The 23,949-nt window shown below is 37.4% G+C and overlaps 1 protein-coding gene across 3 annotated transcripts in view; it reads left to right on the forward strand.

The window, feature by feature from the left end:
* Positions 1-23,949, forward strand: part of Kcnmb2 (potassium channel subfamily M regulatory beta subunit 2) — a 366,796-nt gene that overhangs the window by 112,720 nt on the left and 230,127 nt on the right. The window contains exon 1 of one of the 3 annotated variants that reach the window (XM_005383031.2): positions 570-852. The exons of the other annotated variants lie outside the window; for them this stretch is intronic. The gene's annotated coding sequence lies outside the window, so the exon portion shown is untranslated. Of the gene's footprint in view, positions 1-569; positions 853-23,949 lie in introns of those variants that run through there. 3 annotated transcript variants of the gene reach the window in all.

Consider the following 23,949-nt stretch of genomic DNA (forward strand, 5'->3'; position numbering starts at 1 on the left):
ATCTTGACAGTACATGGCACATAATTGCTTCAAACTGGAGCAAAAAGCTTTGCAAATCAGCCTGTAATCTTACTTAATGCTCTCTTTGATACATTTGCCCATTTGATAGATAATATGAGATTTCATGTAAATATATACCATAAGTCAGCCTTTAGTAACTGATGGGAACTTCTTCTATTGGGATTGATTCTTTTCCCTAACTCTAGAGGTTGCTTATTTTTGTAACTGGGAACAGCAGGGAAGTCCCTTGCTGGGAGTGAGAGAACGGAATTCTTGGGGAATACAAGAGTGTTTATGCTCAAGTTGACTTTCTGTACAGAAACACCTATTTCCAAAGGAAATTCTTTCTCCGGTAAAGAGGATTTGGAAATCTGATCCAGTAGGCAGGGTGGTGTCTACAGGAAGAAAGTCAGAGCCCTCTCTCCCTTTTTAATATGAGAATTCGAAAGCAGTGGGGAAGTGATTCTGGACCTATCACAGCATTGCTAACAGACAGCCTATTACAGTATTTAATAAAAGCAGAAACAGCATGCCTATCATAGGCTAATAAATCCTACCTCCTGCACGCTTTAAAAACAGTATGAAGCGGCTTCAGCGGAGCTTCGGATAACTAATTTGAAGCATGGCTGTCTAGCGCGCCTGTCACTCCTATTGTCCTTCCAAACTCTTTCAGACATTTTGAGCAAAGAGTATTAAAGCTATGAGTTAGCAAGGGTTGTGACATTAATGGTCCACAAAGGCTTTAGGCAGGAGAGGTAATGATGATTACCGGTGGCTGTTGGAGGACTGCACTGGATTGCTGTCATTAAAAATTAAGCGTGGCTTTTGAGGAAGATGTGACAACTACCGGAGGTATGATTTGCATGTAAAAACAAAGGAATCTGTTGCTGTTTCCTGCTTTTTGTTTGCTTTGTGTGGTGCGGGTCACGAATGGCAGCCAGGTGTGGAGTGAGCCGCGGGAAGGGGGGTGGGAGACCATTCGCTCGGAGCAAAACACAGTAGCTAGTGTTATGTTTTATGGCAGCAATGCCTCCAGGACGAACTGGCTCCAGGCTCTCTCGTAGCCTGCTGAGTGTGCATTCCACGTTGCTTTTCCCGTGGAGTAGAATGCTTAGAGGTCAAGGAGGAAACAGTTTGCTTCTTATCTGTGGTGCCAGCTGGGTTACTGGGAGGACTGAGTGAAGACTTTAGTGGGTGGGAGGCATAAAGGTCCGAGAAAAATAAAGAGGAGGAAGCTGTCCTTAAGACTTGAAACCTGTTAAGAAAATATTTTATTCCCATAGTCAATGTGTTTTCGTGGTCAGAGTTTAATTTTTAAAGGGGGAAAACTAGATTAGAACCGCTTTCCCTGATAAAGAACTATTTGGAGCTTAATGTATTAGAAGAGAAAATTGGGTACCTTCGTCCATCTTGCATACTGAAAGGCTGATCCACATTGTATTAACGGTTTTGCTAAAGCAGATCAAGAGTTTTAGACTAAAGAAAGGGTTTCCTCTCCGTTCCTGCTCTTGCTTTTGAACAACTACCGGGCTGCAGATGGACATGGTGATTCGTTAGAGGTTACAGACTTGACGTTTTACCTTTTTTTTTTTTTAATCCATGAGCAGGTTAAAAGCACAATTCTCCTTGAAAGATTAGAGGGGCAGTTGGCTTCCAAAGTCCTGAAGATAATGAGTAGATTTGCAGAGGAACTTACAGACTTTGTACTTTATATGGCATCGGTAGAGCTCAGTCAGCAAAGGAAATGTCAGGATATCACAGGCTGAGGTTTTCAAAGCAAAAGTGCAATGATCAGAAACCAATGTTTCCCCAACTTGGTCTGTCTTGGGAGCTTCAGGCTTTGTCATTGCACATGACCCTCAGTGTGAAGTGGCCAAAACGTAGTGAGTGAATTCCTCGGTGCCGCTGCATTATTTTCCTGATGAACTTCACAAACTCCAAGATGTAAAGATGTTGCTTTTTGTTTTGAAAAACTCTGTTCTGATGCGCTGGTTGGTTATAATGGATGACAAAGATACATAAAATAACTATATATTTAATTTTAAATGTATTGTTCTTCAAATGTATCCATAACGTCTATATTAATGTGACATTACCTGGCTGCAAAAGGAAAAGATAATTTAGGATTTTTGTTTACAGCTAAATACTAGAATTGAGTCTCTGTGGGGCTTTTTACTCCTCTCTGGTGCAGTTCAGTTTGCGTGTTTGTGAACATTTGTGCAAATAGTGTCATTCACATACAAAGTTGAAATCATTGCCCCATGGTAGGTGGCTTCTCTGTGTGAAGTTGTGTGTCTGTTTTTCTAAACAGTGTGATGGATATTATTGAGCCAACTGAACTCTCTCGGCTGGGTTTTCTGTGACCCAGAACCCACGTCCCTGAAATGACTGTATGGAATTCCTCGTGCCGTTAATGGCTATGACATGGCTTACATGGTTTTCTGCTGCACTGTGGCCAGTAGGCTGTCTGACCTTGACCTTGTAAAGTCCCACTCTGCCCAACTGAGCTCAGAGGTTACCAGTCCACATAGACAGTAAGCTTTGAAATACACAAACAGGAACACACACATATTTTACTTACTGTTGTCAGAAATTTGGAGTGGACATTGTTTGTATTGTTTTCATCAGTCTCATCAGTTTTAAAAGGGCTTTCATTTCTCTCATCTGACCAATATCTTCTAATCTAGTCATATTAAATATCTACTTTAAGAGGTAATTTATGCTGTGAAAATTGTAAGCAGGAGAAATTATTTTGCTGTGGTCATGCTCATAACACTTTACTGATAAACTAAAATGATTTTTCACAGTTTTCATAGATTTATGGGAAGAGGTTCCTATATTAAATTGCTCTGGTATATGTATATAGACTGTACCTCCATAAAAATGAAAAGTAGAAAAAAACATTATGACTTTTTTCCTTTGTCAGCTGTGAGGAAAGCCAAACCAAGTGATTTATTCAAATGATCCACTCTGGGAGATATCAGCCAAAACATCCCCAGACATACTTCCCTTTCAATTTCTGCTATGTCTAATAATGAAAAACAGCTAACCACTTATACAAGTAAGCCGGAAACCCACCCTGAAATAAATAATAATCAAAGCTTTAGTCGTTCTTGTCATCTCCGTCTTAATGTGTAGCACGGTCACTGTTATCAGTCACCCAGACTCAGAATTCACAGGTGCCTTGTTCCTTTTCTCTTACACACATTCAGTCCTCATCCCACTTTATTAAAGCAGACATTTCTTCTATCTCAGTCTTCCCTTCTATCATCTTCCACCTCTTATCAGAATATCATGAAAAATGTACCTTTAAAAAAATCCTATTATATATTAAACAGAAAATCAGACTACAAACATTATACAGTAGAATCATAATTTGTTAGCACACGTGTAGACAAAAGTTCACGAAATGTAGACAGCAGCTATTCCGGTGTGGCATGATGGGGGTATTTTGTTCTTCTTATTAACGTAGTTGTGAAATCTTTTGCAAAGAGCATGTATTATATTGACAATTTCAGGTAGTTTCTATACAAGTTTACCTGTACCTCTTTTTCCAACCATGTTGCCATCCTTGCCCGTTATCCAACTGCATTCATATCATTCCCTATGTCTTCACCCCAAATTCCAGTCATTTGTCAAAGAAGGCTGAGTAGAGATGCCAATCTTCTGTCAGGATTTCCTTGGACATCTCGACAAATCATGAAGAATTCAGCACCATTCTTTTGTAGAGACTAAACTCTTACCCCTTCAATCAGAATTCCTAGCAAAGGAGATTGTGTTTTTGTGTGCTTGCATGCATGGTTTTGACTTATTTATAAACAGAAACTTTCTTTCAAATTCCTTTTCTGCTTCCTCATTATCTCTGAAATCTTAACATGTTGAAATATTTCATTACATTTAAGTTCTAAATGAATTACATTTAATCTCAAGACCTTAGAAACTATCTGTACACTCACAGCTCTACAGTTGTAATTCTTAATCTGCACTTTTCCTTCTAGCTTCCATACTTACCTATCTAACTTTCCAAATAATGTTCTCATTTAAATGTCTTATAGGCATCTAATGCTTAACATGATCAAGCTCAAAACTCTAAATTTCCATACAAAATGTTCTTCTTCCATATTTTCTCCCAAGTATGTAAATAGAAATTTCATTATTCCACTTGCTCAGGAGAAGAACCTGAGAATCCTCTTTGAACCCTCTCTTGCTGCCACATGTCATAAAAAATTCCCATTGGCTCTACCTTCAAATCCTATGCAAAATTCAATTACTTGTTATTATTTCCACTCCTTAACACCATATCTCAGATTATGTTGTTTTTCCCCACAATCAATCTCATTCTTTTGCCTCCCTCTGCTTCCATACACACATTCCATCCTGTACCCCACACCAGTGGTCATGTCAAAATAGAAGTCAGATCATTTCTTCTGCCTGAAACCATCCCATGTCTTCCCATCTAACTGCAGATGAAAGTCAAAGCATTGCAGGGTTCTGGCTCCTCTCTGCCTTTCCTGCTACCAGTCCCATCCCACTGTAGCTGCATGGACTCCTGAGCTGTTCAAACCCACACTCTCACATCTCCAGACATTTGACCCTGCCATATTGACTGCCTAAAAAATTCTTCCCTTAGATAGTCATGTGACTCAATTTCTCACTTTTTTAACTGCTGTGCCAAATGTTACTGTACCAAAGAAGACTCCCTTGAAAACCATCTTCCAGTTCACACTACCTTGCACACCCCTTGTTCTTAGCCAATGCCTTTTTATCTGTGCAGCGTGCCATCTTATCCCCACTATGCTTCATGCTAAATTTTATTGTCTGTCTTTCTCCTAAGATTTTCAACCTAAACATCAGAGCTCTGTGTCACAGTACCTTGCTGCTTTTGCAAAGAAAAAGGTATTGAACGCTTTCTAGAAAGTCAAGGAGATTTATTTAAAAAGACTTTTTCCTCCTCTCGGTACAGGAGGGGGAAAAAATCACAACACTGATTCCAATCTATGTCAAGGCAAATAAAAATTCAATTTTTCTGAATTTGATCTTATCCAAAAGATGACTTCTATTTCAAAAAGGACATCCTTACAGATCTTCTACACAAATGACTCTGAATATAAATATGTCCCATGTTTTCTCTGCTTTCCCTCATGGATCAAAACCAAGCTGGATGGGAGAGCTGGACTCAGTATGACTTTCTGAAGATATAAACCCCAGTAGCCTGTGTGGCAATAAGAATCAATCAATAATTGTGCTATTCACTTATATTCTCCAAAAGTCAGCATGGTACGATCTCATAATCTATTTAACGATGATGTTCTATCACTCATAAATTATGTTTCCAAATAATATTTGAATAAATTGTGTACATACAATAATGTTCAATATTTCTAGAATTTTATAATCTACAGAGATAGTGTGTTGGAAAAAGGACCCAGCATCTGGGGAAAAAAAAAAAACAATGCAGGTTTCAAGAACAGAAATATTTGGTCTGAATGTCACCCTCTCTACTTTAAGTATTTAACCTTGGGCAGGTTTTAAACATCTTACTGAGCCTCAGTTTTCTCACTGATAAAGTGATACAGTGATATAGTGATATCACTATATCTCACTGATATAGTGATATCTACCTCTTTGGACTGAAGATTAAATGTGATCATGTGTGCCTCTTCCTCATGAGTACCTGGGGTGGTGAAACACAAGAAGTGTTTTCCCCTTGTTATTGTCATTTAATCTTCACAGGATGCCTCAACAGTAGATATTATATTTTTCCATGAACAGATAAGAAAACCAAGGTTTAGAGAAGTTAACCAAATTCCTTAAGGTCAAAATATAGCTATAAGCTATCAAAATTGACTTTCCACTCAGTTATAGGAACTCCTGATAAATAGAATGTCAGATTGACCATTTTAAATGTATTTGTGCATGCAGGCTGCCAGTAATTAGGGGAATTTTTTAAAGGAAGGAACTGAAGCAAAGGCTTTTCTTACTCCTATGAAAAATGAGCCTTGTGTATTCCTTCCCTAGACAAAAGGAACACTCAAACATCTATGAGACAATTCAAATGAAACCAAGTTCACAAATTAAGAAATCTCCCTCTCTGGACATGCAATGTAGTGGAGCATTGGGATACCCACTTCTCAGATATGAATACTTTGGTTTAAATCCCAATTCTGCCTGTTGTCAGTTCTTTAGTTGGTGAGCCTTCAGTTTCTCAGCTCAGCATAAATGTAGAAAGTAATAGTATATAACTCATGGGGTCATGAGAATTAAATAATTTATGACTACTTGTTAGTGCCACAGTTGGCACAAATTAGTACATACTACTTTACCTATTTGTACTTAACTACCATTATCGAAGCTCAAACTATGAGCCATGATTGTGTATATTATGACAGATTTTAATTAAAGTTCTCTTTAAATTTTTATGTGTTGGTATTTGCTGCATGCCTCCAAATTCAACAGATATCTTTTGAGTCATTAGCATCAAGGTATTAAAGAGGAGCTCAAGATTGAGGGGCATTTGACCGGAATCAGAGACAGATTTTCCTTGAAATGTGTGACATTTGCTCATTTCTTATTAGGCCCAAAAAGAAAGAACCAGTTCTGGAAAAGTCAAGAAAATGACTGTGTTTCTGAGATACCAAACCCAATTATATAGATTCAGGTACCTGAGACACAACTTCAAGTGCCTGTCCTCAGACTTGCCAAGCTCTGCTTCAGCACTGCTATTGCCCTCACTTGGTCTGAATCGACCGCTAAACCTCCGAGACACTGACCACAATGAATGCACAATCACACAGTATGACTTCAGGGCACAGCGTGCATGAAACTGGCACTTAGAATCATCAGTTATTCCAGATTTACCATGACTAATTTTTCAATGGCAAAGGGTGTTTCATTTAATTGCTCAATAAAAATTTCAGCACCTCTAATTAAACTACTTGAAAAGTGTCACATACTGCTCTGCTACACAGGTAAGCTTTCCTTTACCTCAGTCAACTCTGAAATTCATCCTGCTTCAAATAACTTCTCAGATTTCATGCCCTTGAAGTTTGGTTTCTGCAGCTAATTATTGTATTTCCCCGGATGTTTCTGTCAATATTTCTCAAATTTCCCTCAGTGACAGCAGCTGGTCCCAACTGTGGTTATCTCACTCCAAAAGTATAGATATGCCTTTATCATAAAAGTGTCGTTAACATTTGATTTTTTTTTAATCTTCATCAGATTTTGCCCATTTTTGTTCCAAGAATATTCTTACACTGCATCTTTGGTTCATTAAGGTCATTATCTCCTCCACCTACCTTCATTAAATTTTGAGTCCCTGAAAGGTTAAGTGCTGGGGTATGGGCATACCAATGTCTTGCAGTTTCTGGCATGTGTTACTACTCTGTATTTCTTGGATGAATCAATGATATCTATGCTAGATTCCCCAGTGTTCAGTTTGACCTAAGGAAGGTAAATGACAATGCAGACAAAGAAATCACACACCTCGGAAGTAGACTGCTCAGTGGAATCATTTTATAATAATAAACCCTGGACCTGTGATGTGCTTACTACCTTCTACTCACCTGTTGTCTCATCTCTTCTCTGTATTTGCAGGCTGTATTAGATGTTCTTTCAACTCTTTCCCTCTCTTTCCTTCTCTGCTATTGACTCACACCCTCTACCTCATGTTTCTAAAGCATATGGTGGCAGGGGATGCGGGGAATCTTCCTTCAAAGATGATGTAAAGTCTGACAGTTCAGACAGCAAATGGCCAAGGCCCCTCCTCATCAAATACACGGTGAAAATGAGCCCGAGTAAGAATTTCAGCTCAGGGGAAAGGGAGGGAATAAATCAGTTGTCAAAATGTCAGGCTGCCGACTTCCCAGGAAAAAAAGAAAAGATGGTTATAATGCTGGATCGGAGGCTTTGGTACATTTTCCAGCATTTGTACTAAGTAGGGAAAATGCGAGATAAATCCACATGCATATTCCTTGTCTCCTTGGTGTTTTCCTCAAGTGTAAAACTAAAACTCCAAAAGATTCTGCTCATGGAAACTCATTTTCTATTTTCAGGTCTGTTCAATGAGTAAAAAAGAATAATCAAATAGCAAAATATGTAACTCAAATTTTAAAGTATAAATTTTAGCACAGGTAATTAGGCTAAAAACTTCTTCAGAGAAGACACTATTAATAACTCTCAGGTGAATAGAACTATATTGAATATATGTAATATTTTTAAAAACAGTTTTTGATTAATATATACTCTCCACTCCACTCTCTCCCCTGAGGTAAAACCATACTAGAGAAATCAGGCAAATGTTTTAATTTTATATACCAAACTACTTGGTTGGAGATTCTGGGTTCTAGAAACCACATAAATCTTAATGTCATGAAATCCTCTTTGCACACTATGGCTAAAATAGGGCTCTTAGCCAGGTGTGTTGGCACACACCTGTAATTCGAGCACTCAGGAGGCTGAGGCAGGAGGATGGTTGCACGTTTGAGACCAGCCTGGGCTACAAAGTGAGTTCAAGATCAGCCTGAACTGCATAGTGAGACCCTATCTCAAAAAGACAAAGAAAAAATATATAAATAAAATAAAATAGGGCTTTCATGGAAGAAGAAGAAAGAGGAGCTTGAGGAGCTTGAGAGTCCTAATGTTGCCTCTTTGTCCCTAGATCATATTATTCACAGGCATTTCTGTGTTTGGAAATAGTTTTTAAAAATCAGCCCATATTGTATTCTTACAAAGAGGGATTCAATTTGAAATTTTTTCAAAATAAACCCCTTGCTATGTTGCATAAGTCTGGGAATTCTACTGAGCTATGACACAGTTCATAAATTATAAATTTGGTTTTTATCAGACTTTTAAAGTCTTGCTCTTCATTCAGTTTTTCACTGAAAAGCTGATAAAGGTCAAGCACTTTACTCTGTAACTCTCATTCACAGAGTCAAATATCTTTCCTACTGAAACTCTTAGGAAGTTAAAAATAGCCAGTAGTTCAAATGCAAATCTAGAATCTTTCTTGCTTTGCATCAATGTAGAGAATCGTGCTGGACATGCTGCATATGGCTGTTTATCAGAGGAAGAGAGAGCAGATGATAAATCTTGCTCATGAGATAATTCTTGAATGTCAAGAGTTGGGTTTTACATAAGCACTTGAAAATTATAAACAACATAAACAATGTGTAACTCCATTAAATTGAGCTAAAACTTCCTCCGAGGGATTGTATTTCTGTAATACTTCTGAAATCATTTGTTGTCTTTGGGTTTTTTAAATCTCTTACTATAATCCAAGTGGACAAATTAGAAATAGAAAAAAAAAGACTTCCAGAAGAAAAATTTTGTCTAATTTTGAGACAAAATTTTAACACGATGAGTCCATGTTTTTCTTGTCTGTGAGGATGATCAATGTCTGGTTCAACTTTGCTTCCGAGTGGTTATATTTGATCCTGTGTGGTACTTGGGAAGAGCCCTCTGAGGTTCTCTGTTTAGATAACTCAAGGTAACTATTTGCTTTTAAAATGTAAAAATAGAACGGCACAGGAGTCACTTCTCTGTTGGAATGAATCAGAAGAATTGTTCAGAAAGTGGATATTGCAAGGAAAAGAAAGGTTTAGGTGACATACTAAATTTGAGAAAATATTTTTGAGTATAGAAGGATAAAAGCAATAGCCCTGGCACAGAGGAAAATGGCTGGAAAATGTCTGTTACAGCCTACTTCTCAATCTTCTAGGTCTATTTCCCCATTGACAAGTGGATTTAGTGTCTGCTGAAATGAAACTGAAAAAAAAAATGTTATGAGGAAACAGATGTGCTCTGATTTATATATCTGGGTAAAAAGTTGTCTTGTGTGTGATTTTGATTTCAGACACGATGGTTTTTAGTAAGTTTCTTAAAAGAAGATTCTTCCCTTCAGTCTATGAATGTGCTCAGGTGTCCTCATTATCTTTTTAATTCATTTTCCATTCTACTTTGCTGAATTTATAGTCCTTATTTCACGTTTGCATTCATTCATGTATTTAGCACTCATTGACTCCCCGCTGTGGACTAGGTCCTAGGACAATTGGGGTTACAACGCTGAGCTGAGTCAGAAATTATCTCCCAGTCTGGTGATAGAGTTTATAATCCTGGAGGAGAAAGACATTATTCAAATATGCTCACAAATAAATATAAAATTACAAATGTAATAAGTGCCAAGAGGTTTTATAATTGGAGGCATTAATGTCTTCAAACGATGTCGGGGGAAGCTCTGAGGAAGAGGTGACCGAGATGCTAAATGGAAATGTGGAAAAGCAGAAAAAAAGGAGCAAGCATGAAAGCAGTAAGGGTCAAGGAGAAGCTTTCTAGGCAAAGCAAAAAGCAGGGGCAAAGGCTAAAGCCTAGAACATTCACCGACTAAACATTTACTAAGCACTATGTGTGAGAGAGAGACAGAAATAGAGAACCAGTGTGGCAGAGACTGAAAGTTTCATGCTCTTATGGAGCTTTTATTATAATAGGGGGTAATTTTTTAAAATAGTAAACTAGCTAGATGTAGTAGCACATGCTTGTAATCCCAACACTCAGGAGGCTGAGGCAGGAGGATTGCCATGAGTTGGAGGCCAGCTTGGGCTACATAAGCAAGTTCAAGGTCAGCATGCACTACATAGTGAGCCCCTGTCTCAAAAAGCCAACCAACCAAATAAATACATAAATAAAATTATAGACCTAAAAATTAATAAACTAGTTGAACACGAATCTGTCACAGACAGGAAGTAGGGATGGTAGCCCTGGCAGAGGGCCAATGTTGCTAGAGGACAGGGACTAAGCAGTATGTGGTTGGAGAAAAGTCTGGAAAGGCAGAGAAGAGCTGGGTGAGGTTAGACTTTGCAGGATGCAGGAAGGAGATTACATTGTTCTGAGACCAGAGAAAGCCATGCAAGCTCTAGGTGGAGGCACGAGATGTTTGTGCCTCACAAGGGAATCTCTGACTGCAAGTTGTGGTCCAAATGGAAAAGAATAAGAATGAGTATTTAAAGAGCCAGTTGAAAGGCTACTGTGGCAATATAGATGATAGTAACTTGGACAGGCAGCAGTGAGATGGCAGAAAGGTGATCCAAAGGAGTCATGTTCAGGAATTCATATCATAGAGTTGGTGATGAATTAATTTGAGAGGATATGGCTAAAGCGGAAGGAGGTGTCAGGGATAGCTGCAGATTTATGGCTCAGATAACTGGATAGGTGGTGAGGTTGAGGTTGTAGGAAATGTTGCCCCTTCCTCTGTGCGTGCGTGTGTGTGTGTGTGTGTGTGTGTGTGTGTGTGTGTATTTACAGTTCAAAAGTCAGTGGGCAAAACCAAATTCATGGCTGACAAATCTCAAATGTACCTTATTTTGGGTATTTATTCATTATACCTCCTGTCTCCAAGATTTTAAACCAATAGTTGTCATTGAATGTCTTTCTGAATACAGACCTAATTGGTCTGAGTCCTGTTGATTTTTTCTCCAAAATAACTTTTGTATCTGAGACTTTTTCTCCCATACAAATAGAGCTACTTTGGTCTCAGACCATGACTATTAAGGTAGTTTGATAACTAGCCTCCTTCCTTCCTTCCAGTCGGATATTTTTCAAAGTATAGTCTTTAAATCATCCATACAAGAATTATCTGGGGGAGCTCAAAAGAAACATCTGTTCATAAGAGTTATATTTAATGAGAATCTCTGTGGGTAAGGCCTGGAAACTTACCAATCATCCTAGGTAGGTCTATCATATATAAATTTTGTGAAAAACTGTATCTTCCTGCCCTAGTTCTCTTCTACATAGACTTTCCAAATAAAATGTTCAAAACATGACCTCGATGAAGATCTTTCCTGACCATAGGCTTTTGCTCTCACTCAACCAAACAAATAGGCTCTAAGCACTGGATGTCAAGATCCTACAATTTTTCATAATTAGACAAATATCTAGCCTAATCTTTATTGTATCTCCCTTCTCTCATCTGCTACTGCAACTGAACTATAGCACTTACCACCCCTCAAAATTTCTATTTAGATTCACACCTCTGTCCTTTGACCCAGTGGATTTGAAACATACAAGCAAGATCTCCTTAGTCTGTCATTTTCTCCCCTCAATGTTGAACTTCTTACAAGTTCTCCAACGGTCCCTCCAAAATAAACCTTTCCTTCTCTTCCCATTTTTTTCTCTTCCTCTTCTGTTCCTCACCCTCCAGGCTAGAAAGGACCTCTCCACTCTTTGAACTCTTTGGTAGGTTTTAACTTTTGATACTTAATATATCACAAAGTTATACACAAATAATTTTTCTTTTTTTCCTTCTACTTACACACTGAAGATGGGAACTATATTTTATAAAATGATAGATTAGTGAAAAGTTGACCTTAGTTCCATATCCATTTAATGTGTTTCTCTGGGCAAGCCATTTATCCTCTTTGTTAACTGGGATAATGTCACTTACTTTTATAGAATTTTGGACAGTATAAATTTAGGTGTCTTATAAAAAGATGAACCACCTGAAGTGACCAATATTTAATGGTTTTCACCTACAAAACTGGCCATTTCATTTTACCTACTGGTTCTATATATTTTAGTACAGTTTCCTTTAAAATATTTTCACATCTCAGACTACGTTTTACTTTCACTTCACACATCAGCCCCTTGCCCACTGAATATATACTTGAATGTAACAATAGTATCAGTTATTGCCCTAAAGAGAGAGAAGAACTAGAATTTAAATTAGCAAGCAACTATTAATCTACCTCAGTATGTATCCTGGCCTGTCCTTGTTTTTCAAAGCTGGTGAACAAACAGCAATTTAAAAAATAAACTAAAGCAAGCTGTTTTCTAATGAGAAAATTCTATTAAATAAAGGTCAGCAGGAGAAGCAACAGCACTCATTGTCTCTTGTTTATAGTCCACCTGGGCATCACACAAACCTGCTCAAATGTCTCTCTTGTGCCTTATCTTCCCTAGAGATTATCTAAGTTGCATTATGCTCCCGCCTAACTGAGATTCTTTCTCATTAGTCAGGATACTAATGATGCTTCCAAATCCAAGTTTGAAGAAAAATATACACATTTTGTCTCCTCAGCTATCCTTGTCTTCTGCATCATTACAAAAAGAAAGAGAAAAACACTTGACTAATTAACCCAAAGGAAATTCTTAACTTGAGAAGGTCAGTGTTATGTTGACTATAAAGGTAAATGAGCCAGGAAGATGTTTTTGTTTTCATCAACATTTCAGACATATCAGTTTAAGAAAAAAAAATGAGTCTAATGCTTCTTTTCTTGAGAAATTCTTTACCCCTTATAGGCAAATGGATGCAACTAGAGACCCTACTCAAAGTAAATAAATCATACTCACATGATAATCATCATATTGTCTCCCGAGTGTAAGAAACTGCAAAAGTAAATAAGACACAAAAGCTACAATAGATATTGTGAAAGGAAAAGAAACTGCTCAGAAACAAAGAACATTTGCAATGGGGGAAAGGAGGAAAGAAGGAAGGGAAAAGAAAAGAAATATATACAAAAGATAGATAAGATAGTTATACTACTGATTTCTTTTAGTTCATTGAAAAAAACAAGTAGTGCTTATATTGTTTGATCAGTTATGCATGCCTGTATCTTGTTAGCTGACCAATTATTTTGAACATAACAATACACAACATATTAATCATTGTGAATGTCCTATTACCTTGTTTTGAAATTCTATATCATTGTTTTTATTGTTTTTTTTTCTCTTTAAAACAACAAAAAAATACTTTCCCTCACCAAACCTTTATGCTAAAAGCGGTCCTCAAGGAAGACAAAGTACTCAAAGGGTAGAGCAGTGGACCAATGCCATATGAAAGTTTCACAGTGTTTAGGAGATTTAATAGGCAGAAAAGTTTACAAATAGAAGCTAAAAACATGGCAAAGCTCCAGGAAAGAGCTTCAGCACTAGAAGGGTTCAGTCTTTCTTGCCACTTCAGTGTCAGTTATGACATCAAGGGAGTTAATTAACATCTCTGTGCCTCAATTTCTTTCTTTGTACAATTAGCCCATAACACCTGCCACACAGGGGCTGTGAAAGTAAAATGACGCCGTGTGCTCAGAGTGGCCAGCACAGCAGCCTCTCGCTAAAGGAGCCTGGTGTCCGTAAGGTGGCAGGAGCTCTTTGGGTCCAATGTTAGACTTAGAGGAAGGGCTTTGGATTTTATGACTTGAGATGTTACACATTCAATGGCAAAGTGGGGAACTGTTTTCAGAAAGAGGTTTAGAGCCAAAATTAGGTTGCAAAAGCATGAAAGCTCTGAGCAGGTGAGGATGCAGACTATTCTTTTAAAGAAAAAAAATTTCTCCCAAAGGATAGTAAGAGTGAGGGCAGAGGAAAGGCCCAGTAAGGATTCAGAAGTGGGGAGGATACTCTTGCAAGAGACTGGCTGTAAGGGCCTCTGGGTAGTTAATGAACTCACATCTTACCTGGTAGTATAGGCTGTACATGGAATTCACTCTGAATCCGCCTCCTGTATTCTCAAACTTCTGTGTCCTGGGCATCATCATGCCCATTTTGGGACAGGAAGATGAGAGGTAGAAGACACTGAATGTCCTATAACCAGAATTTCTCCCCCAGATCTAACTTAAACTGCAGGCCATAGTGCTTGCTTTATGACATACCATTTCTTCCTTTGGAACCTGACTCACCACCATGCACATTGCTAGGGCAGACTTAAGTGGAGAATCATGCAGAAAAGTTGTCCATTCTGAGAGGGCTACCTGCTAATAATGAGACTTTACGTATGTCCATAATGTTACCCATGTATAAAGCACTTGAAAGCTAACAGGAACTGTACAAACCAGTAGCCGGTATAGCATGTGAGTCCTCATTAGCAAGGATTGTGCTAAACATTTTGACTACATTCCATCATTTACAATTCATGTAAATGAACTGTAACCCTAAAATCCATGTTTTGTGCTTAAGAAAACGGAGACTCAGAAGGTCTTGCTCACGGTGCACAACTTGAAGGTAGTTAAGGTGGGGCTCTAGCTGAAGCCAGCCTGACTCGCAGAACTCCAGGCATCTCATTTGACACCTACTGGCCCCTTGACATGCTTTCTGGCTGGGTATTAGGGTGTGCATGCCTCATCTATGCGGACCTAAACCACGAGGTCCCCAGAGTTCAACGCTAGACCTCAGGGACACAAAGGGTGGTACATGACTCATACACAAGTGTCTTGTGCACCTGACCCAGGCAGTCTGTTTTCCTGTGGGTTAAAGTCTGTCTTTGCTTACTCCATACCCTTGATGCATGGTGCTGGTCCTGATCCAGGTGCCAACCAAGGTTTACAGGTAGGACTCTAAATGACCGTAGCGAAGGGTGATTTAGTTAAAGCAGTCCCACCACACACTTCTACACGGAAGAGTGAAAGAGAAGGTTTAAGTAAATAAGTAAAATATTTTGCAACAGATATCATAATTTTTTCCTTAACACATCACCAAATTATTTCTCTATTTTTCTAATCTTTTGAATAACAAAACAAAAAATGATTCTGTTCTTCTGCCTATGATAATTCAGGTCGAAAACTCATTTGAGATAAAATACTGATTGTGTCCCAATTTTTTCTGCCTGATATTTCCCATAACCTTAAATATATCGGTGGCATTATAAGCTTAATGTTATTTCTGTCTCATTTTCCCAAAATCAATGTAGTGCATGGGATGACTTCCTATAAAATCACCTTTCTCTAGACTAAGTAGAAATTGACCCACGCTTCTTTTCATTTCTATAAGATTTCTTTGGTAGCTGTTTTAATTCAAGCAACTGTAATAATTATTCTTGCTTTTGCTTTTCTTTAAATTATAGAAATTCAAACACTCACTTACCCTGAAATTATTATAATTTATATGCAAAAGCAATGACCTAACAAGTTACACATTTTAAGCCTCAGTAGTTTGCTAGATTTATGAATAAATACCAGTCACTTCTGACAACCCCATAATGGTGTTTAGATTCCTTTCTTCTTTGCTAAGTAAATCAGAGTTAGATGTTATCTATGTTTTGAAGACATAATAAGCCCTAAGGGTTTCTTACTGATAGAGCTTCAATAAAGATAAGCAGAAAAAATATTGCCCCATGCAGTGTTATCTTGGCTGGATTTTCATCTCTGCTTGTCAACAAACTTTCGCTAAAATGATACTGCACTAATTCATATATTCAAAAGCAAATCAATTTTAATGAAACATTAAAGTAGCGTTCAACCTGAAATTTCACCCAAAACTTGAACTTCTAAACTGCTGCTCATTTCGAATCAGTTAATATTTATGACAAACATACAAAATGTGAAGAAAGACACATTTACTTTATTGTCCTACCTAAGGACCATATGGTATTAACCTAGGGGGAAAAAATCTTTCTTTGAGGTTAGTCTCAGTCTGGATGTGTTAGTAAGATTTGATGACGTTATGATTTATATGTAGAGGTACCCCCATAGCCTCATGTGGTTATAGGGTTTTTTTCAGCTTGAATCTAAAGTATGTGACTGATTTGTAGTGCAATACTGGGATTAAGGGTGCTGGGATTAAGGGTGGGTGATCGCTGGATCAGCTCACTGATTGCATTGGCACCACCTTAATCCAAGTAGACTAGATACAATATGAGGGACAGGAAGTGGTTGGTCTCTCTTTCTTGCTTGTTGCTTTTGCTGCTTTCCCTTGCCATGAACTGTTGCCCCTACGCCATGTGCCACTCAGCACTGGAGCCAATACATTATGGACTGAATCCCCTCCAAACTGTGGTCTAAATAAACCTTTCCTTCTTTAACTTTGGGTGTCAGGTATTTTGTCTCAGCAATGAGAAAAGTAACTAAGACAGATGATAAAGCATTTGAAAGTAAAATCAGATATTGGCCAACACAGACTTTTAGGAACACCTACTGAGAAAAACTAGATATGCGACAGCCACTGAATACAAGAAATGGGGAAAGAGAGAAAGAAAACGGGCTTTTGACAGAAGATGAGAATGTCATCCAGCACTAAACAATCTCTGGTCAGTTTCAAAAGATTCTCATGGTACTATGGAGTTCTTCAAATGGATGTCCCCAAAAATAAAACTTTCAGTAAAACTCAAAACATACAATAGATGATAAGAAAAGGAAAGAAGGGGCTGGGAATTTAGCTCAGCGGCAAAGTGCCTGCCTGGCAAACGCAAGGTCGTCAGTTCGGTTCCCGGTACCGGAGAAAAACCAAAAAAAAAAAAAAAAAAAAAAAGAAAAGGAAAGAAATTGCTCAAAGGAAGGAACAACTGGATGAGGGAAAGAAAAAAAAGAAAGAAGGAAGGCAATATAGATAGATGATAGACAATAGATAGATAGGTAGATATGTATATAGAAGAGAAGCTGCTGATGTCTGATGGTATATTGAAAGGCACAGTTAATGTTTAAATTTTTTTATATTTTGACCAATTTTCCATGATTATATCTGATAATCTGAGTAACTGATGTGAAGATAACAATGTGCAATGGAACAACCATTGGTGAATTCCTACCATCTTGTCTAGTGAAACTCTTTGTTATCTCTAAAGTTTTATGTAATAATTATTTTTTATTCTCTTTAATGGTTTGAACAATCTTCCATTCTTGCATCTGGTAATTTGAGCAATGTAGTTGAAGACAACAATATGTAATATAACAACCACTGTTAATTCCTATTATTTTGTTTTGAAACCCTGTATCACTTTCAAGATTCTTGCTTTGTTTTGTTTATGTCTGCGATGTTGGTATGTTGCTATTGTTCTTTTTTTTTTTACTACTTTCTTTAAAAAAATAAATAAAAATAAAATAAAACTTTCAGAAGGAATGAATATAAGTAAAGAGGGTACTTATAAGAAATAATTTAAAATTAATATGCCAGTGCCAGATTATTAAAGACCATTAAAATTAATAATAGCTAACATTTTTATTACTTATTTATGATTCAGATACTACACTAAGCCCTTTATATGATAACAAAATTAGGAGTAAGTTTTTTTTTCCAAATCATCTAATTTTCAGTGAAGAATCCAAAGTACCCTTCCTTGGAAATTGTCAAAAGTTACACAGTGAACAAATTGATTCAAATTCAAGTAATCCAATCCTGATTTCAGAGTCTACAACAGCAGTGGCAAACCTGTGGCACACAAGATACAGTAAGCTGTATCACTGAAAGCTCTAAAAGGTTCACCATTACTGTAGTCTTAATCACCATCTCAAATAAATCCAAAGTTCTATGCATATAAAATAATAATAACCTTCAGAGCATTGGGTTGTGGGTAAATTTGAATTCCTCATAAGAACTGAAGCCTAAAATATTTACAGGTCAAATCTTGAAACTACAATTGGTACTAAAGTACTAAGCCTGTTCATCATCTATTATTACAGAGTGGAATTAAAATCGTAATAAGACTGAGCATTTTTAAGTGTTCGTGTTTAAAGAAAAAATGTTTTTTTCTCCTATCAGGATTACTGAGACTCTTACTAAGTATGACAATCTTTTTCTTTTCTGATGGAAGAACAAGTAACAAAACTACAGATCAGTTTAACTCAGATCTTTTTAACAATCATTTATTTGGCCTTTTTCAAGAGAAAGAATTTTTGTGTTTGCTTCTTCTTAAAAATAAAGAACTCAAATTCACACTATTTCTATAAAATAAGTCTAATTTGCATTCAGTTAGTAGTGCAAACTACTGAGGTTGATAAAAGTATTAGAAGACATGCTGTGTTGCCCTCAAGTTGCTCGTTGATTACTTACTTACTACTCAGAAGAAAGTAGTATATTTCTAAAAGCACATGCTTCATGTATTGTGACTTTATCATGGACAGGAGTTGTCTGGAGGACTTTACAAGGCTGCCAAGCTAATCCTTTCTCAGTAGTTAGCTGATAAGAAGATATAACCAAGGTTCTTGTCACTTTAATTTGAAATTCTTAAAAATGATACCTTCAGGATGAAAGAGAAATAATAGAAAAGGTGGACTGACAGTCCAGGGGACTGGCACTTTTAAAAGTGTCTGCATACGCGCTGGAACTGAAAGGCCCCTGCTGTTGACTCTGCTCAGGTTGACTGTGCAATTGGGAGTTTCCACGCACAATAAGTCAAAAGAAAGATTGGACAGAGAGTGCAGAATCACAAAAAACAGAATCACAAAAGACTTTTGCAGAGGGAAGATTGCCCCTAAGTAGACACTGAGGAGAATGAAGAGTGGGTGGCATGGCTGGCCACCGAAGGACAGCCAAAAAAGCTATTTCAAGATGGACAGGAGCAGAATAATTGAGAAGGTAGAAATGGGAAGAAAGAAGAAGCAGGAAACCATAGCGTCAGGGACCAGGGAAGGTGTTTTATTAGGATAACAAAAGATTGAGTATATCAGCAGGTTGAAGAGGAAAAACCAGTAAATGTGATTAAAAAGGAAGCGTAAACAAAGGTTTATTAGTGAATCAGGGCCTTGAGCACTGTTACCAACATTTTCATAACATAAAAGTAACCTTAAAATGGTCACAGTAATGTAAGTCCTAGTTCTGATCTGCAGAGATTCTAATTAAATTGTTGCTGATCTGATGGGCATCAGCTTTACTTATTAGTTCCCCGCCATGATTCTCCGACTTTAAAGAATAGAGCATTGTATGGAGGCCACTATCAGACACTGCTTTTGAATAATAAAGGCTATCTTTCTCAGAGGTGAGGGTGGGGTAGTACTGGGGTGGAGGAATAGCAACAAGACAAATTAAAAATAACCACTTTCAGGGAAAGACACTGAAAGGACTCCTGATGGGTTGTTTCAGCCTTAGAAACTCAAAGGCAAGATGTTTAGATATGGGGTGAAGAGTGAGGCTCTTCTTAAAAGAAACTTTAAACATTCTGAATAGCTGTTAGAGTTTCCGCTGAGTGGTAGCCGGGTGACAGTGCACTCATTTAACATGCACAAACATGTACTTTGGATTCCATTATCTGTTCTACAAAACAAACAAACAAACAAAAAACTTTCAAATTCCACCAGGAACAAATAAAGAAATTTTCCAACCACTTTCATTTTATGTTTATGGGTTGGAACTCACTGACACAGACAAGGAAAAAGAAAGACAAAATTTATAATCAGGGATCAGCTAGAAGAGTAGTAAATTTATAGAGCATTAGGAAGTATGTAGGTAGGATTACTGAGAGTACGGAAATCTAAACCATGGGTTCAGATCTCTGGAAAGTGACTTAAAATTTGCTTGTAGTGGGATCTTGGAGATCATCTTGCTCAACTCCTTCAGTTTAAATAAGTAAACTGAGGTTCAAAGAGATTCTGAGACCCAGTCACTATAAAACAGCAAGTAAGTAGCACCGAAAGACCTTGAAGTGGAGTCTTCTGATTCCCACACCCTGCCTACAGGTCTTGTTTTTGAGGCTACCAGTTACCGAAATAGCTATATTTCTTCAGTGAAGATTAATCAGAAGATCCGTAAACTGTTTTTAGCTCTTTGCAAGAGAGAAAAAAATGTTCAGTTTCTTCTTTATTGCTATTATTATGTGGACCAGACTGAATTCTCGCATCTTTTAAGAGTTTCTTATGACTACTGTGGTTTCCCATTTTAAACCAAACCAATTTGAAACTGCCCAGAGTACACAGCCAACTGTAATGATTCAGTTACACCCTTGCTACATTGTTTGAAATCCAAAGAAAGTAAAGAAGACTCTTTTAAGCCTAAAGAAGCAAGAAGATAAAGTCTGGAAAACTAGAAGGACTTACTGTGGGTAATTTGTGAACAGCAGCGCATGTAAGGACAAGGTCAATAGGTCTCCACAGCACAGCTGCAGGTGAGAACAGTGGTTTCAAGTCTGTATAGCAAGATGAACAAAATAATGTCCTCGTAGGTCCCTTTCACTTCCAACTGTTTGACAGCATTCTTCTACCAAAAATTTTCAATTCGAAACAAAATCTCATAGGTCATAGTTCCAGAAGGTTTTTTATTATGAATAAATTAATGTCTCAACTTCAGATTGTGTATCAGTAAATTTGGGGAACCTTGGACCAAATATTCTAAACTCAGTTCTGCGTCAGTAGACTTACTGCTGCCTCTGGTCGGTTGCCTTGGTTGGTATTCACCTTGCGTAGTCCAATGCTTTGTTCCCACGCCCTGCTGTGGCAGAGAAGGCACTGACTGATGTATCTTTGCACAAATGAGTGTGAGCAGCTTTCTCTTGTCCTTCTTTTCTCTTTTCCAAGTGTACAGTTTACTTTTGGGCTATTGCAGGAGCCCTGGGGAAATACAGAGAAAGGAGAGAGGAAGGGAGGGAGGGAAGGAGAGAGAGAAGCTAAGAGTGATATGAGAGGCCAGTATTCACTGTGGGTATGCTGGGATTTCCTAGAAAACTTTGTTGATTTTGTGTTCATCCCTTTGAATTAGTAAAGGAATTGATAATGGTTGTACGCAGTAGAACTTCACAATAAAAAATGGTTTAGCTATTTCAAATAATAGTTAAACAATGATAAACTATGCAAAACACAGTGTTTCTTGGCTCTGGAACTATCTAGATGACTGAAAATTCAAGAGCAAGGGAAATGAGAAATTGTAGGCATGTTTTCTTTTACAAAGTGATTTTTTCCTTCTCTCAGTTTGATGTAGCGTTGTTTGTTGATTCCAGTGTATATTTCCTCATATTTTAAAAAAAGTGGTGTGATATTAATTCACAAGTCTCAGGTTTCAACTCTAATACATTGCATTCTTGTGATTCTTCCCAATCTTTAGAATTCTCAATTATTGTACTGTCAGAATTTTCTATTTGACAAATTTTCTAAAAGAGGCTCTGTCTAGACATGCAAACTGATTTGGAGAACAGATAAAAAGATCTAGATAGCTTTAGGAAACGGTATCTAAATTGATTGTTTTAGTCAGCAAGCATTTAGTCTTCACCGGTATTAATTCTCCTAATACTGCATGGGTTTTGGATCTTTAATTTTGTGTGCATAAAGATTGTTTCACACAAACATTTAGCAACAGCATTATTATTATTTGTGATCTTCAAAGTAGATCACAGTATTTTTATTTTATTTTATTTTATTTTTGGTTTTTCTCCGGTACCGGGAACTGAACTCACAACCTTGCGCTTGCCAGGCAGGCGCTTTGCCACTGAGCTAAATCCCCAGACCTACAGCATTTTTAGTGATGAGAAAATATATATAAATTTAAAGTGACGGCAATTCACAGATTCCCTAATATTCCAATATGTTCTGGTGTATGTCACCTGCTTTAGAAAATGATTATTAATAGCCAGGCTGCAAAATTGCTTAAGAAGTGTTTCATTTCAAATTAGCCATGAATTTTTTTCAGATTATATGGATGCTTTAAGGCCATTTTTCTTTGTCCTTTGTCATATGTAGCTTTCCCTATTTGAAGAAGGATATGTGAGTGTTTGTGTGTGTGTGTAGGTAGAGTGACAGAGACGGGGAAAGATGACCAGAATTGCAAAAAAAAAAAAAAAAGAGGTAATGTGTCAAGGAACTAGTTTATTTCATTATCTTAGATCATCCAGCAGAGTACTTCACATCTTTCCAAAATACTTGAGGTTTGACTCAAATCTTTTCTCTGATGGTCCAATGTGTTACCAATAACAGTATCTTACAGATAAGGCAGGTGGGGACCTAACTTATTGACAATGAGTCAGGAAGCCTATGTCTGAGAACTGAGGTGAAGGAACAGGAAACAACAACTCCAAGAGGAAGAGACTTCTAGCTGGAGGATACTTGTCACAAAACAAATAGTTCAAAATTAAATTGAAGCTAACACCGCACTGAAGTGAGTGCTATCCCAACCTTACCCTTAGGCTTCTTCAAAGCTCAAGATAGCTATTTTGCATAAAGGGGCTTCTCAGAGGCACACAAAAGAATTCCACCAGCCAGTTGTCAATCAATCAATAAAGCCTAAGTGTTTCAGATCCAAAAGCAGAATTTTCTTCTCTTAAATATATGAAGATAATTGGCTTTGCATGTCAGTGAGCATTGATGATAGAGACATCATTGACATAAAATGATAAAGAATTTAAACAGAGCTAACACTTTGGGGATCTATGTGTCAGCCATGTGCTAAGTGATTTCTGTCTTGTCTGTTCATAAACTCTTTGAAATAATTCAATGAAGTAAGTTTTATTTCTACCCTTAGATCTGGATCCTGAGACTTGGCCACAGCTACTTGTCCAAGAGAATGCAGCTAGTAAATAGCATAACCCAAAGGCAGACCCAACACAGCCTGGCTCCAAAATCAGTGCCAATACCCATGACGGCACACTGCCTTCTTAGGGACACACTTCCTTACTTCCCACATGCTCTTGGATGCTCAGAAGACCAAAATAGAATTTTTATTATCTGAGGCTAAACACCATGCTATATGATACCTCTGAAACCCCTAAAAGCCAAGGATGATGCTAGGCACCAAGCAGTTACTTGGAAAACACCTATTGAATCTAATTCACAAATGAAAACTCTGTTTTAGGTGATTTACCATCTCACTCTGCTATGAAATTAAGTTTGAATCCATAAAATTTAGTCATAAAGATCATGTTATTTGAACAGGAACAAGATGGCATTATGAATAATAGATTTCAATCTATTAAGCACAGAGATACAACAACAGTTTAACAGGATAATGCAAGGATTATTATAAAATATTAAGAGATTACTGTAAGTGGTGCATGATCCTCTTCACTATCGATAAAAGCAAAACAATGCTGAGAAATAGACTTTCTTGTTTATTTGCTTTACATGAAAGCTATGTGGAGTTGTCTGAATACATTTATGGCAGTCAGGCTTTTTCCATGGTTCTGAAACTAAACTGTTCTGTGACTGTCAGCAAAAGGTTAACCCCTGTGAGACTAAATCTCCTCATGGTTAAAAGTAGGTGAGGATCAGATTAGATGATTTATAAGGTCTTTCCAACTCTAAAATCCAATCTGTAACAGCACTGCAAGAGATTTTTATGTTA

This window comes from Chinchilla lanigera, unplaced genomic scaffold (genome assembly GCF_000276665.1).
Source record: "Chinchilla lanigera isolate Chin_1 unplaced genomic scaffold, ChiLan1.0 scaffold00019, whole genome shotgun sequence".
Lineage (NCBI taxonomy): Eukaryota > Metazoa > Chordata > Mammalia > Rodentia > Chinchillidae > Chinchilla > Chinchilla lanigera.